This window comes from Protopterus annectens, chromosome 5.part0, assembly GCF_019279795.1.
Source record: "Protopterus annectens isolate FY-2018-M chromosome 5.part0, PAN1.0, whole genome shotgun sequence".
Lineage (NCBI taxonomy): Eukaryota > Metazoa > Chordata > Ceratodontiformes > Protopteridae > Protopterus > Protopterus annectens.
In genome coordinates, this window is record NC_056735.1 from 1,518,980,191 (window position 1) to 1,518,997,025 (window position 16,835).

Sequence of the window (16,835 nt, forward strand, 5' to 3'; positions counted from 1 at the left end):
ATCTTTCTAAATTTGTGCATATTGTCAAAGTTATTTATTATTTATTTATTTTATTTCCAGTTTGATTACCGAGGAAGTTCACTGGGTCAACATGGCCCGTTTTCAGTGGAAGCCCGGGGAGAAAAGCTCCGAGAATGCATTAAAAAGAACAATTTACATACAGGATTTAAAGAAATACAAGCTAGGTCTGAGAATGCATTTGCAGTTTACAAATATTATAACAAGAGGTACCTTTAGTACCAGAAACAATTCTGTAGATCTCTATATTTACAATATTTACAAGTTTTGTTGAGCAAAAATAGCTGTAGGAGTAGGAGAGGTAAGGAGAGGAATAAGCAGCAGGAGAGTGCAGGGAGATCTGATAGAGATGAAAGAATATGTCTGAGGGAGGTATATAGGGATTATGTGCCAGTAGTGGGAGACTCTTAAGGCTTGAATTGATCGATACTTAAGTAAGGAGGGGTTATGTGCTGAATGGGGGGATGCTCTTAAGGCTTAAGGTAATCAGAGCTTAAGTAGGGAGTAGACAGGAGCATTTTCATTTAGTAGACAGGTGTATGAAAAGCTAGGCTTTGAAATTTTCATAGTTTTGGGTGCTTCTTAGTGATTGAGGAAGGGAATTCCATTTTTTGCCTAGAGCATAGGAGAGGAGCAGTTGGTCAGCGGGATGTTTGGGTTTATGGATAGCTATTAAGTTCTGATGTTTAGATCTAATGGTTCTGTTGGGTATATGGGGGGGATATTATTTAGAGCAGGGCATTTTGTAGGCTGAAATATGAGTGTATGAGCTGTAGAAAGTTGTAGGTAATCTAGGTGGTTTGGAAGTTTTAGCCAGTTCAGGGTTTGTAGGGTGAGGCAGTGGTGAGTGGAATTTTTGGATTTGGAGGCAAATTTAGAGATTTTATTGTAGCAGCTTTCTAGTTTGGAGGTAATGGAGGAGTACAGGTTGGTTAGGAGTGGAGCACCATATAGTAAGGAAGGAAGGAGAAAAGTGGAGGCTAGAGCTTGTCTAGTGGAGTTGGAGAGAAAGTGATAGTTTCTATACAGCATACCTAGCTTTTGGTGGATCTTTTTAATGTTCTGTTGTACATGTAAATCGAACTTTAGGTGTTCATCAACTATTATACCTAGCAGTTTAGCAGATTGGATGACTTCTGTAGGTGTATTGGTTTGGCTAAGGATTTTGAAATCATTTTTATTGAAGGAATAGTTCTTAGTGGGAGGGAATAGTAGAATTTTGGATTTGCTAACATTAAGAGAGAGATGGTTTTGGTGCATCCAGTTTTCAGTTTTTGAGAAGGCAGTTTGGGTTTTAGAGAGCAATTCAGAGAGGTTAGAGGCAGAGCAGACTAGGGTTGAGTCATCTGCGTATTGAATGATTTTGGTGTCAGGAATAGCAGTGTGAAAGTTATTTATGAAGATGTTGAATAGCATAGGTTCGAGGATGGATCCCTGTGGGACACCAGTGGGGGTGGGTAAGAAGGAAGAGAGTTTTTCCATTTGACAGCTTGAGATCTGTCTGATAGATAACTGGAGAACCAGGATAGAGTTTTAGGGGAGATGTAAAGATTTGAGAGATGACAGAGCAGATGGTTATGGGAGATAGTGTCAAATGCTTTGGACAGATCTAGAAGAACAGTAGAAACTAGCTGTCCTGAATCACGGGCTTGGTTGACAGTATCTAAGAAAGAGATTAGGGTGGTTATAGTGCTGTGGCCAGGGCAGAATCCATGCTGAGTAGGTGTGAGGAGATTGTTTTGGGTCAGGAATGGCATAAGTTGGAGGTGGATGCACTTTTCAAGGATTTTAGAAATAGGGGATAATAAGGCTATAGGGCAGAAATTTGAGATGCTGGTATTTTTTCCTCCCTTATGGAGTGGGAGAATGAAGGCTGAGCACCAGAGTTTAGGGACATAGGATTCTTTTATTGATCTGTTTATAATGATACTGATTGGGAGTGCAATGCCATCTGTGGCATGTTTTGGGTAGGATGAGGGAATGTTGTCGGGAGAGTTAGAGCAGGGCTTAAGTTTGGATAGTAGTTTTATTATGAGAGTTGTGGAGACGGATTTAAGCTGGAATAGAGGAGGAAGGTTATTTGGAAGGTTAGAAGGGGGAGGGAGGGAGAGAGGTAGATGGGCTGTTGTTGGGAAAAGATTTTGTGAGGGAGGAAATGGTTTCAATGAAAAAGGAATTGAATTCAGAACCTAGTTGATGGTCAGTTTTACTTGGGTTGGGACATGGATTAGTTTTTGATCCTGGACGGAGAAGTGAGTTAATTGTCTTCCAGAATTGCTTTGGATTATTATAGTTATTAGACTGGAGCTTAGTGTAGTAGGTTTTTTTTTGTCCTTGTTGATTAGCTTTTTAGAGAGGTTACATAGCTGTTTATATAGAAGGAAGGTACTGGGTAAATTGTTTTTTTGGTGAAGTTTCCACAATTTGTCCCTTTGGTGCATTGTTTGTTTGGTCTCTTTGGCCAGGGAACTATGTTCGTTTTGATTCTTTTATTCTAAGGGGGGCTACGGAGTTTAAGGTTTCAAGGAAGACAGAGTTGAAATGGTCTATATAGCTTTATCAAGGGGAAGAGTGTATAAAGTATGCCAGTTCATTTGTTTGAATATATTTGAGAAAGTAGTAGGGTTAAAGTTGCGAACGTTGTGAGTAAGGATATATTGATGTTGTTGTGGAGAAGAGCTGGTGGAGCGATGAATGAAGGCTGGTAGATGGTCACTAAAGGTATCAGGAATTGTGCCAGATTTGGTTATTTTATTAGGGTTAGAGACAAGGATCCAGTCTAGGGTGGTTCCAGGGGGACTCATTTTGTTAGGTCGGGTGATAGAGAGGATAGTCTGAGTGAAATTGTAAAGGTTGATAGATAGGGAAGGAGAGGGGATATTGAGTTTGTTCCAATTTATATTTACATCTCCTAAGATGCAAGTCTCAAAGGTAAGTTTTGTGGAAGCCCATAGGAGAATTTCTTCAAGTATTGGTATATTATTACCAGGAGGGATGTAGAGGACAATGAAGCAAATGTTTTTGTGCTTGTTTAAGTTTAGTAGTCCAGTGGTTAGTTCAGTGTTTTTGAATTGGGGGATAGGAGTTTGGAGGGGTACTAGGGAGAGCAGATTAGAATACTCTAAAGCAGTGCTACCACCTTTTTACTTGCACGGTCATTTCTGAGAATATGAAATTCAGGGGGCAGAATCTCTGAATCAGAGATGGAGGGTTTGAGCCAGGTTTCAGAGATGGCTAGGATGTCGGGTTGGTTATGGCTTAGCCAGGTAGAGCCAAATCCTGTGAGTGCAGCAGAAAAAAATGTATCAGCAGAGTATAGTTTACTAGTGACAGCAGAAAGAGTTGTACTACAAGTGTCAGGCGAGGTAGAGTAGATTAACTTTTCAAGAGGGATTGTGCAAGTAGAAAGAAAATACTTACAGTTTAGTGATGTTAGATCTCAGCCAGCTTATTAGTGTAAAAACTAAAAACCAGTTGAGAGTGGACTGATAAACTGGGGTTGTAAGGACAGAGACTGCCACCTAGTGGTGGAAAACGTAATAAGTAGCAGGGAAAGACCAAAACTGTAGTAGGTTTAAGTAATTTCTGGGTTAGGGAGAGTTAGAAGTAAATTCAAGGTAGGGGGAAAGTAGAAGGGGGAAGGGGAAAACCGGTCTGCATAGGGCTGCTGTAGCACACACAAGGAGGGCTGCTGTAGCACACACAAGGAGGTCAGACTCCTGACTAACAAATAGCACAGCAAGTATTCAGAAATTAAGTTCCTTATTTTAAGCACGTACGTTAGCTCAAGTCCTGTAACAGGGTCTCCTTTAATGGAAGTTTCAAGTGTGCCAGGCAAGTAGATAGGGATTCAAGGTGTCTTCAGGAATTAGTCAGAGTTATTCCTTTGTACTAAATGCAGGGAGGGAGGACCCAGGGCTAAAGTACTGTAGAAGGAAGAGAGACAATACCAAAATTAGTTTAAACTGCAGGTGAAGAAAAGAGAGAAAGGAAGGGAGAAAGGGAGAGGAGTAGAAATGTGAGGGGCAGAATTGCGTAGCAGAGAGCAGTAGTTAGAGAATAGGTTAGAAAAACAGGTAAGGCTCGTGTCATTAGTGACGAGCAGAGAGGGAGATAGTGGAGAATACTGGCAGCTAGAAGGAGAGCAGCAGAAAATAAGAGTAGAAAACAATATTTTGTAGGCAGTGAGACTTTCAATATGACAGACAGTTGCTATGCTTTGTTAAACAGTATCAAAATTTTAACAGCATGATAAATATTAGAGACTCTAAATTCAACTAAAAAGGAGAAAATATTTACACTGTAGCAAGCTTAGTAAGGACAAAATATCAGGCAAGGTGATCATATCCCTTAAAAAGCTACAAAAATGATTCTAAAGCAGGGAATATCACCTAAAATAAAAAAGTGATCTAATGCAGGGAAGTCAAAATATATAACATTAGTACAGAAAGTTATGCAAATAAAATAACACCAGTGCAGAATGTTATACAGTAACAACATCAAAAAAGTGTGAGTAAATCACATAGAGCTTTTTTACGCACTTAACACAATTAAGGAGGCAAAGGAAACTAGCATGGTGGAATTCAATGCGAGCAAGCTTTTTAAATATGCGCCTGTAAAAGGTAAGGAGCTAGTATTAGACACTATTGTAAGGAGAAAATATCAGTTGCGCCTGTGGGGAAGCACGGTGGAGGAGATAAGAATAAGCGCTCTGCATTGGGCTTTAGGAAGGCATGGAGCTAGTAAGGTGTTCGTGCATGCAGAAATATGAAGACTAATAATCAGAAATGCAGTAAAAATTCCTGAGTGACAGGCGTTTTATGATGCACGTCTTGTAGGCATGCTTCTATTTTATAGCTGTATTAGTTTACGTCGCTAAGAAAGCCACGAGGTGGGCTGTTGCACACACCAAAAAGAAAAAGTGGAAGCACAGCCTAAATGGGACAGGTTTTACACCAACCACAGTCATGTTTGCTACGTCTTTCTTCAGAAACAGTAACGTTGCTCAAGTAGGCAAGCTGCTCGCAGGGACCGTGTGCTAGTATAAGCACAGCAGTGGTGCATTTTAAGATGCACATCTAGTAGGCATGCTTCTGTTTTATTGCTGTATTAGTTGATTTAGCTAAAAATGCCACGAGGTCGCCTATTGCGCACACCTAAAAGAAAAAGTAGAAGCACAGCCTAAATGGGACAGGTTTTGCAGGTTTTACACCAACCACAGTTCTGTTTGCTAGGTTTTAGGAACGATAACATTGCTCAACTCATTAAGCTGCTCACAGGGTCAGTATGCTAGGATAAACACTGCAGTAGGGGCAGCATTATTGTACTATACAATTGGACGCTAACGAAAACAATGGTGGTTATAAATACGCAGGAATTAAAGCACAGTGGGGAGAGACTTCAATATCCCATCCCAAACGTAAAAAGACATGTGTACAGCCATTTAAGCCATGTTAGCAAGCAAGATAATCATTTAATCCCTTATTTTCTGTTTAGCATTCTGCAGTTGCTCCTTTTCTTGTTCTGAGGGAGTCCCCCTATTTTGCAGTACTTTAACATTTGTTAATCCCTCTAAATAATTCTTGTTACTGTTTAACCATATCTCCCTTTCTTTTATTTCCACCATAGTTTTAAACTCCACTTTAGTTTTACCAACACTCCCTAGCTATGTTTTCAGATGAAAATTCTATCTTCTCTAGTAGATGCTAAATTAATTCCAAAACCCATTCACTGAATTCCTCTCTTTTGAACTGATAGGTGGGAAAGTGCCAATGTCTCATTTTTATTTCATTACCTTGCATTTTTATTTTAGTTGTTATTGGCACATGATCTGAAATAGTTATTGGGTGCATTTTAAGACCTTCAATTAAGTGCACGTTTCTGTGAGATATAAAATCTATCTAGCCTAGCCCAGTTTTTGTATCTTGGTGAGTACTATGTAAATTCAGTCTGAACTCCTAGCACTGAATTCACATCTTCCATGCCAAACATTTTCATAAATTTCTTCAAAAATCAACTCTCCTTTGTTATATTTTCCCTTATAGGCCCTCCAGACACATCTTCACTGTTGCAAACCAAATTCCAGTTTTCCCCTATAAGTAATATTTCTTGCTGAAAGCTGGTTATTTCTCCCAAAATTGTCTGGAGCTCCATTATAGCAGTTTTAGGGAGATGTAAATGCATGCCAGAGTAATCCTCCTCCCTAGCCAGTTGCCCCTTAGTACTATGTATCTTCCATTATTATCATTTTTTTCCTCATCTATCACTGTCAGAGCTCCTCTTGCAATTAATATAAGTACTCCCATTCTCCTTTGCTACAGATATTCTGCTGAATAACCATCCTGAAAACCTTTCTTTATCAAATTCACATGTTCAGGTCTTTCCAGGTGTGTCTCTTGTAGCATAGCTATTTGCACTGTACATTTTTTAATATAATTCACTATGCTTTCTTTCTTATGTTTATCTGTAAGACCATTCAGATTGAAAGACATTACCGAAAGCATCATTTTCTTATATAGTTGTTATTACCACCTTTTATGTATAAATGCTTTTTTCTTAAATGTTTAGTTCCAACTTTTATATTACATGTATACACTGTTCGGCAGGTTGGTCTTTTATACGGTTGTTTCTTGTCATATCCACTTGTGCCTATGCCACATCTTACATAACTTTTTATTTTTTGAAAGCCCTCAAACAGAATAAAAACCCTCCTAAAACCTATTAACTTAATAATAACACACAAAATTATGTACATCTTCAAGTACTTAAGTTTATGCTTCCTAATAAGAACATAAGTTGTAAGTTGATAGCTACAGTGACAGACGAAAGTTAACCTAAAAGAAAGGTTAGTCATGCTAAGATGCATGATATAGCCTGTGCTACTAGTAAGTGCTATTTGATTTTTTATGTCTTTATAGCTTTCCCAGTTGAGAAAACACTTGAATTCTTTCAATAAGCACTTTCTCTAAGCTATTTCTCTTTATCAAATTGTCTTCTAATGACATGCAAATCAGACACAAAACTGTAAGGGCACATTGTTTATTAGAAAAAAAGCCTTACAATATTCAATATTATTTTTCATTTACATGCTTTGTAATAAACTCGTTACTGGATAATGCCTAAGGGTTTAACCCAGTCACAAGCATGGGGAAAAGCACACTGATTTTTTTTTTGTCTCACTCTCTTAACCAGACCCTTCCTATCCACTCCATCATCTTCCCTCCTCCTTTTTCCTCTTTTTTTCCATTGCAGTGCCTACATTTCTTAAAACTGAACAAAGAAAAAGAGAGAAGGGTAAAAAAAAAAAAACCCACCTGTTTATATTAATATCCCCATGCATTTTAAACTGAAAAAACTTTACTTCAGCTCTCATTGGTTTTGCATTATCTTTAAAGCTGTCACACCTGGGGAAACCCAGGATTGTTTTCAGAGAGCACTATGTCCTAGCCATTTTTTCTGTTCTTTTTTTCCCTTTTCTCTCAGCCAACCCCCTTCCACCAGACTGTCCAGTTTCTTTTTATCAGATTTTCTCCATGGAAAAGACCAGCTGCAGAAATGCTACTTAGTATACTTACATGCAACTGCTAGAAAAAAAGCCTCATATTATTCAATATTATTTTTCATTTACTTGCTCTCTCTCTTAAAACAAAGGTCCTTAATCAGTCATTTCCCCATGCAAGAATGAAAAAAAGCACATTCATTTGAGCTTTGTTATGCCTTTTTAACCAGGGTCCCTTTGTTTTTTTGATCATTGCATTGTCTATATTTCTCAAAACTGTACAAGAAGAAAAAGAGAAGATGGGAGAAAAAGAAAAGCACCTGCTTACAATCCCCATTACACTTAAAAATAGCATGCAAAGAAAACCATGCAAGACAAGTACAGTACTATATGCTATAAAACACACATTTGCAAGGTTTTGCGTGCTGGGCAGTGCCAGTTAGCTAGGGTATAACTATTCCCGGCTCCACAAAGTCTGCTATTCAATTTTTCCCTTGGAACTAGACAAACTTTCAACTTAAGCACTCAAATCATTCCACTTCTCATCCCGGCACTTGCCCAAAACTCATAGCAAGCACTAATAAACCTTAGCACTAGACCCCCCCTATACTATAGAGAAGGACAAGGCTCTCTATTCGACCTTACCAGTCAATCAGTAAAACAGTTCACTGTACCTATCCAGGCATGTCCAAAGGACAGTTCCAGGTGTGCTCTCCAGTCCAACTGGTGAATATGAGCATTTTGAGACAATGTTACAATTGCCTCATGTACACAGACAACCTTCTCCTCCTTCCACCAAACACTAATACATGTGAGAGATGCAATTATACAGCCAAACTGGAGCCTAAGTTCTCTCAGCCCAAGACTGGACCAGTCAGTCAAGAGGAGAAGGAAATTACTTGCATCACACCACCAGTCTCACATACACCTATGAAACCAGCACCGGCAAAAAACACACATAAATACACAAAAACATACTAGGAGGCTCTAAATAAAAATCTGCAAAAGCAACAGAGACCTCCAAAGCAGACATCCAAGTAACCTCCACCCCCCAACACAAACCATGAAACACATACTTCACAAAACCAGTGTGCCACACAATCACAGCCCTTAAGGAAAAATAACATACCCAACACACTAGTAATAGGTGACTCTATAGTCAGGCCCACTGACGTCCCACTCACTAGGCTGAACAAGGAGAAGGTTACTGTTAGCTGCCTGTTGGGTGCCAGGATCCGCCACATAACACAAGCTCTCAGGTCACTCCAGAACAAGTACAAATATGACTCTGTCATTGTCCATGTTGGTGTGAATGACCTGAGCTGTACCTCCCTGGACTACATGAGGAGCGCTCTGATCACGTAGCCCAAGCCGGTATGACCCTGACCCTGAGTAGCATCTTGCCCTCACCAAGAATGATACCATGGTATAGAGAAAAAATGATTAATTTCAACAATTGGCTAAGTTTCTGATGTCATTCAAAGGAGATACAGTGTCTGTCAGCCTGGGATGACATGCTCGACAAGCCACACTGCTTTGCCATGGACAGCTTGCTCCTGTCACCCTTAGGCTTTCAAATACTGGCCAAGGCTCTTGCCACCCCCATAGTGATGTTTTTTAGGCAAGGCTCTAAAGACAATCCCACCACCGTAAATAGCACAAGTAACAAAAAACTGAGGGTAATGCTTCTCAATGCCAGAAGTCTAAACCACAAAATGCATGCACTCGAGGCACTCCTCAGTATGGAGAAAATTGATATATGTGCAGTAACAGAAACCTGGTTTAAGGCTCCAGAGAGCACCACAGCACTACCAGGCCACAATTCATACCATAATTTCAACCATAAAACCCGGACCGAAATACAAAAGGTGGGGGAGTATCCATATTCATCAAGGATACCCACATCTCCAGGTTAGTGGCACAGCACGATGCTTCAGAGATCATCCACATGCAACTAACAATGGGCAAAACTGCTATTCAAATTAAAGCTTGCTATAGATCACCCACCATGTCCCAGGACCCCCACTCTGCATTCCTGGAAACATTGGGAAACATAAAGGTCCTACCAAACACCCTGATATTGGGTGATTTCAATTACCCAAACATTAACTGGGAGAACTACTCAAGTACAAACTCCCTTGCCCAACATTTCTTAGAATTTATAAACTCAAACACCCTGGATCAACTGGTCAATACCCCTACCAGAGGTGACAACATATTAGACCTGGTCATCACCAACATGGGTGACTGGTGTTCCACACCGGAGGTCAACCCCTTGCTGGTTAGATCTGACCATAAACTAATCACTCTGGATATCCACATTCCGCCACCACCCCCGGTCAAAGAAACCACTGTGAAAAACTTTTCAAAAGCAAACTTCATGTTACTTAAGACAGAGGTGGGAAGTTTCAAAGCCCCCATGCTAAAGGATAACGCTGTCCAAGCTGCAAAATCCTTTACTAATGCACTCTATGGGCACCTACAAGAATGCATGGATCGTGCTATCCCAAACAAAACCAAGACTCACTCCTCCAAGTAAAGGAAACCAGTCTGTTGGACCTCTGCCATAAACAAGCTATACAACAGAAGGAGGAAACTAGTACAGAAAAGAGTAAAATCCCAAGAAGGGAAGACATCCCTGATCAGTATCAGCAAGAAACTACATTCCCTCATAAAATCATCCAAGGCTAGCTTTGAAAGAAAAATTGCCATGGACTCCAAAGATAACCACAAGGCATTCTTTAGCTATGTCAATAATCTAAGTGGCAATTCTCAGATCTGCTCAGAGTTAGTGCAGAATGGCACAAAATACACTGAACCGACCAATATAGCCAACATCCTGGCAGACAGGTTCAGTGCAAACTTTACCCCCCCTCTCACCCCCAAAAGGGCCCATAACTATACCAGAAGAATGTAGTGCCCCTGAAATTACAGACACTCAGGTTAAAACAGCCCTTTCCAAAGCCAAAAACACAGCATCAATGGGACCGGATGGTGTCCCAGGCTGTGTCCTACACAAGCTCAAAGATGAACTAACCCCTCACCTAAACACACTGTTTAAACTCAGCTGCTCCACAGGCTACATTACCACAGAGTGGTGCACAACAATGGTTATTCTGCTCCACAAAGGTGGAGCCACAACGGACCCCGGGAACTATCGCCCCATAAGCCTGACTAGCTTGGTCTGCAAAACTGTGGAATGCATCATCATGGATCTAATTAACAGAGACATTGGAAACCTCCAAACACTGGACCCTACCCAGTTTGGCTTTGTTAAGGGCAGATCATGCCTTCTAAACGTGGTGGACTTCTTTTAAGACAGTTACCAAGGCCTTTGACACCATTCCCCACTCAGGTATTATAGACAAGCTCACCAGCCTGAACATAAACCCCTACATCATGAGATGGGTTGCCAACTGGCTCACGGACAGAACTCACATGGTAAGAGTTGCGGGAGCTGGGTCTGACTTTAAACTGGTTACAAGTGGCATTCCTCAGGGCTCAGTCCTAGGACCCCTTCTGTTTGGCCTATACTTCTCAGAGGTACAGGCAAGCACAGGAGGACTATGGATGACCAAGTTCACAGACGACTGCAAACTAGGGGCTATAATTGACTCTCTGGCTGACACAGACATCCTCCAAAAGGGTCTCACTGAGACAGATACCTGGTGTCAAAACCATGGCCTCAAGCTAAATGCCAAAAAGTGCATAGTCATCCCCTTTGGAAAAAACAAAGTACCCACAAACTACCACATAGGTGGTAGCCCTCTAAATATGGAAGACGTAATAAGGGATCTGGGGACCCAAGTAGACAGTAACCTCTCCTTTGATAATCACATTGCCAAAGTGGTTAAAAAATTCTTCTATGTGGCCCACCTAATCACAAAAGGGTTTGCATCCAGATCAAAAGAGGTCATTGGGCCCCTCTACGCATCACACATTAGACCCATCATAGAGTACAATGCCCCATTTGGGATGTACCTTACAAGACACCTGCAACAATTGGAAAGACCACAGAAGTTCCTCACCAAGGGGATCACTAGCCTCAAGCAGATGCCCTATGCAGCTTGACTGAAGAAACTCCAGCTGTACTTGGTTGCATACCGCCTACTCAGAAGTGATCTCTGCCTGACATACAAGGCCATGTCCAACCCAGAATTGATGGACATGCACCACCTAAAGAAAACCATATCCCCTCAAGCCACACGTTCCAGGGATCTAAACCTCACCACAACAATAAATAGGACATGCTGGAGGGATAGATTCCTGTCCCAGAGACTTCCCATGCTCTGGAACAAGATTCCAACATACATTAGGCAAAGCTCCTCACTAACCCTCTTCAAGAGAAACCTTGATGAGTGGATGGGAAACAGAAAGTTTACCCCAGGGATCACTTCAATGGCTCTGCTGGACAGAGGCACAGGAAACTAATCTAAGGGGGTGGTGAAAGCCAACTCATTCCGGCTTGGCTTATAAATGCCTTCGGGCAGATAGCCTACTACCTACCTATGAACCTATGAACATACTATTAAGAAAATAAAGTGTTTTCTTTACTTACAGTTAGGGTTAACCTCTCTCTTCCCATCCCCAAAGCATTTTTGCAATCATTAATAACATGAAGTAGGGCATATACTTTAGAGTCCCCCTCCACATCAAACAAATTTTGAAAAAGTCCAATATTTCCAGATGTTCTTGTTCTGTTGTATGTCACAAATGTAATTATTGCATTGTAATCCCACATTGTTACTGATTTTATTACTGCTCTTCTCCATCACCCGTATTCTATCTCTGCTTCATTTTCAATGTACTCTCAATTCTTCTAGTCAACTTTCATGCTCCCTTCATTCCCTCCAATGTTTTCCGTTGAAATACTTGAAAAGGTTTCACAGGTACAGTCTCTCTGTGGTCTTTATTACCTGAAGAACAAGAAGCAGAATCTTCTATTTCACATCTCAAATTTTGTTGCACAAACTTTTGTATTTCCTCCTTAGCATGCATTTCATCAAAAAATGATTTTGTCTCTCCACGGAAGAATACCTTGAAGACAGTCGGATACAGCAGTTTGAATCTCACACCTGCATTTCGACATTTTATGAATAGTGGAATGAATTTACTTCTCTTTTGCCTGCTGTACAATGAGTAGTCATTCTCCACAAACACTCTGCTATATCCCATTTTTAGTATTTTGTCCTTCCTCCACAGTTTTGTTAGAATCAACTCCTTCTGCTGGTAGGATTGCATCCTTACTATTATAGATCTAGGTTGCTTTCTTATTGCTAGGTTTGGAAATACACACAATGGGCCTTGTTCAACTAACAGTTCTTGCTGTGAAATAGCAGTCCATTTGCTTATTTGTGCTTTCATAAAGTTAATGCAGTATGTTCCTTCCAGCTTCTCAAGTAAAGCTGAAAATCTCAGGTTTTTCCCTACGTGCTCTGTCCTCTCATTCTATTATTTCTGAAACATCTCTTCATGAACAGTCTCACATTCAGCCAGCCTTTTCTTCATTTCAACCGCTAATTTTTGCAGCTTTATCATCTCATATGAATATCTGTTTAACTCTTCTTCTATTTGTTTCAGCCTTTTGTTGTTTGCATTCATATACTCTACCAGTGTTTTGTTTATTTTAACCAGGTCTATATGCAATTGTTTGCACAGTTCGTGCCTGCAGTCTCAGTAATCACAACATTTCTTTTGTATCTATATGCAGTTGTCTTATATCTTCCTGTAGGATATTGGAAGGAATGTCAGTAGGTTGCATTACTTTTTGCTGAACAGCTGCAGAACTCTCCACTGGCAGTGTTTCTTCCTCACTTTTTGTAGCTGATTTTTTCCAGGTCTTCTGTGTTTCTTTATTCCTGGCATCCAGGCAGTGTACCTACTATCCAGTTACTGAAATTTACCCATAAACACAAGTCTACTAGCCTTCTCTGCTGAGTTTCTGTTTTCACACTGGGAGAGCTAGAAACAAGCTGTTAGTGTGCAGCCATCTTGGTATTTGATGGAGTATTTTATGGTATTTTTATACTCCTGTGTACTAAGCAGCAAAAGTTCAGAACAGCACAGCTCTTTCCATCCTCCCTACTATGAATCTCTAAAATACAGATTTTAATACTGCAAACAGAGGCTATGAAAGCAAAATGTTGAGGGGTCTATAGCAGAAGACAGAAACTAGACAAATTTAATACATTTACCCTGAAAAAAAGCATAGGAGAGAGTATGACTGAAACATTTGCACAGCTTGTCAGAATGAATAAAGTACAATTGAGACAGCATATTTCAGGTCAGAAGACAAACAAGAACAGAGAGTTACAATCTGAAAGCAGGAGAAGGGAGGAATGAGAGGTGGGAGATAGGGTAGATCAGAAACAATATGAAGAAATATGCCCTTTCTGAGCAAGTGACAGTGAAGTTGTAGGGAAATATCTTTGTCAGATTCAAGAATGCAAAAGGACATAAACAGTTCTTCTTGGATGTAAGAAGTTTATAATTATCACAAAAGACACTGCTGTTTATGTATTAGGGTAACAAGCAGAATGAGTAAGCTGTACTGCCTGTATCTGATAACAAATTCTTAGTTCCTCTGTTAGAAGGAGTCTTCAACTCATACCTTATGGCAGATTTCAGACAGCAATTTGCAGGTTTATATCTCAAGTACTTTCTCCCTATTATGCAGTTTCTGTAATGGTCATACGATTGTGAGATCATAGGATATTCAAGGCAATTTGTATAGTTTCCATAGTGATCAACTTTATTCTCAGTGCTGTTTAATGCATAAACACTCCAAATCAATCTTCTTAGAATTGTAAATGCTTTTCTGGCAGAAAAGGCTAAGATTTTTGCCTGTACAATTTACAATATGGATTTTGTTAGCTCTTTGAATCTTCTCCCTTGTAAAGCTGGGAGATACAGACCTCAGCTCTGTGAGAAGTGAGCTTGCTGCAGGTGTGACTGGAGCCAATCAGCTGACATTCTAAATGTTAATGAAGATGACAATGTCATATACTGCAAAATTATTGTTTTCACTTTTGGTACACAGGCTGGATCAAGTACAAAGTTTATCCACTGATATATTAATTCTTGTATGTGCCTTGGCTTCATCCAGACAATGTCATTGTTATGTCTTGCATATGGCGATCTCTGTGACAGAACTTTAAAATTTGCAGTATTACTCCTCCTACACCCACCATGGTATAAGAGCTGCACTGACATGCAATCAGTGAATGGTTTCCAACAAGGTGATACTAAATATACACCTGAAACTATATTATTGTACTTGTGTATCTAAATAACTTAACAATGTCTTATTGTCCAGCATACTTGCCTTGAATGAGTCTGCCAAAGTATTTCTAAGTTTTGCAAAGTTTTTGCGTGTTGTGAACATTTTTCAGGGTTATTGAACGTATTTCCAGGGATTCCTGATATTGCCAGAATTCTTACTTCTGTTGTAAACCATTTGTTACTGCACTTGAGCTCAAAGCCAGTTTGTTTTACATTGGAATGGTTCTTTTGCACTCTGATGGGAGCAGAGAGCTAAATTTAACCCATACAAGGTGGGAACTACTGGTTGAAAGCTTATTGCATTTTTATCCGATTTGTCTGAGGGTTTAACTGTATAAAAGTCTTTCATCCTGCCTTTATAAAGGCATCACGCAGATGCATTTCCCAGAGCTTGTATATAAGCAAACCTCTTTGGTTAAAATGTTCTATAGGAAATACTCTCCATAGTCTCCCACTGTTCACAACTGCTCGAAGAGGTGGCAGTTTCTGCAGAGGGTGGCACCACTACAAGTCATCTAATAGTACACTACTAAACACTCTCACTTTGACTTTGTAGTGACTCTCCCTTACTTTTTCCCATCTAGAAACTGTGTTTTGTTGCTTTTCATAACATAGGCTAGATCCAGACTTGCTGACTCTAGACTGTTTGGTAACACTGTGCTCTTGGACCAACCATCTTACATTAAGAAGGCCTCCCTGCACCCTCAAGGCAGAAGTGTGTAGCTAAGGACCCATCTGATTTGGGGACTGCTGAAGAGAGGCTCACTTTAGGGCTTTCCCATTGGCAGTTGTGCGAACACTGTTTAAATTTACCTGTATAAGCCTCGTATTTTTGTGGGTTTGCGCTCAGTTTACTGGAGTTGCTCAATGTTTGGCAACTTTAACCAGAGGTATGGAGTGCATCTGCACTGAAATCCAAGGCATCTACTGAAAAGAAAACTGAAAAATAAGTATATTTTAAGCCAGCACTGCACTTTGTTAACTGCATTTAAGTGAATTACTGCTTCATTTTTGCTGTTTGTGACTGCTTTTTACTCTGCACTTTGAAATTGTGTTTCATTGCCTTACATAGCATAGGGTATATTCAGACTTGCTGAATCTAGACTCTTTGGTATTACTGCGCTCTTAAGTCAACCATCTTACATTAAGAGGGCCTCCCTGCACCCTTGTGGCAGATATCTGTAGCTCAGAACCCATCTGAGTTGGGGATTGCTGGAGAAAGGCTCAGTTTGGGACTTTCCCATTGGTAGTTGTCTTAAAACTAAGCCTTGCTTTTGTGCAGGTTTGTGCTCAGTTTACTGGAGCTGCTCAATGTTTGGCAACTTTAGCCAGAGGTCTGGAGTGCATCTGCAATGAAATCCAAGGCATCCACTGAAAAAAACCTGAAAAATAAGTATATTTTAAGCCAGCACTGCATTTTGTTAAATGTATTTAATTGAATTGCTGCTTCATTTTTGCTGTTTGTGACAAAGTCCAGCTAAACCCACTTTCTTCCTAATTACAAAGTTCAGAAAAATCCTGCCACAATGGACGAGCAGTTTCCCATCATTTCTCCTGACAGCTTAATTGATATGGGCATCCTGAAGTAATGTAACAATTCATATACTGACAACCATTTACTCCTAAAGAAAACTAACACCCTATGTGACAGATGCAAATACACTGTGGAACTGGAGTCAATTTTCTTATGTAAAAACAAACTAGACGTCAAACAGGGTGTTAGCACACACGTTTCGCCTCTCACACAAACCTCACCTCTCACACAAAATAAAGTCGTGACACATAAACCTAGATATGGAGAGGTGCTCACTAAAAGCCTACCAAAAGAACAGAGACCTCCCAAATGCACACCACCAATACTCACCACTAAGCATAAAGAAACCATTACACATATCAACACGCACACACCCGTGTCTCAACAAATAAGCCCCTAAGGCAAAACACATCAAATGCCTTGGTCATAGGCAACTCCATAGTGAGACACACAGATGTCCCCCTCACCAGACTGGACAAGGAGAAGGTCATGGTAAAAAATTTT

The 16,835-nt window shown here is 40.2% G+C and overlaps 1 protein-coding gene across 4 annotated transcripts in view; it reads left to right on the top strand.

Moving 5' to 3' along the window:
- Nucleotides 1-16,835, top strand: part of LNP1 (leukemia NUP98 fusion partner 1) — a 626,541-nt gene that overhangs the window by 282,208 nt on the left and 327,498 nt on the right. The window lies entirely within an intron of this gene.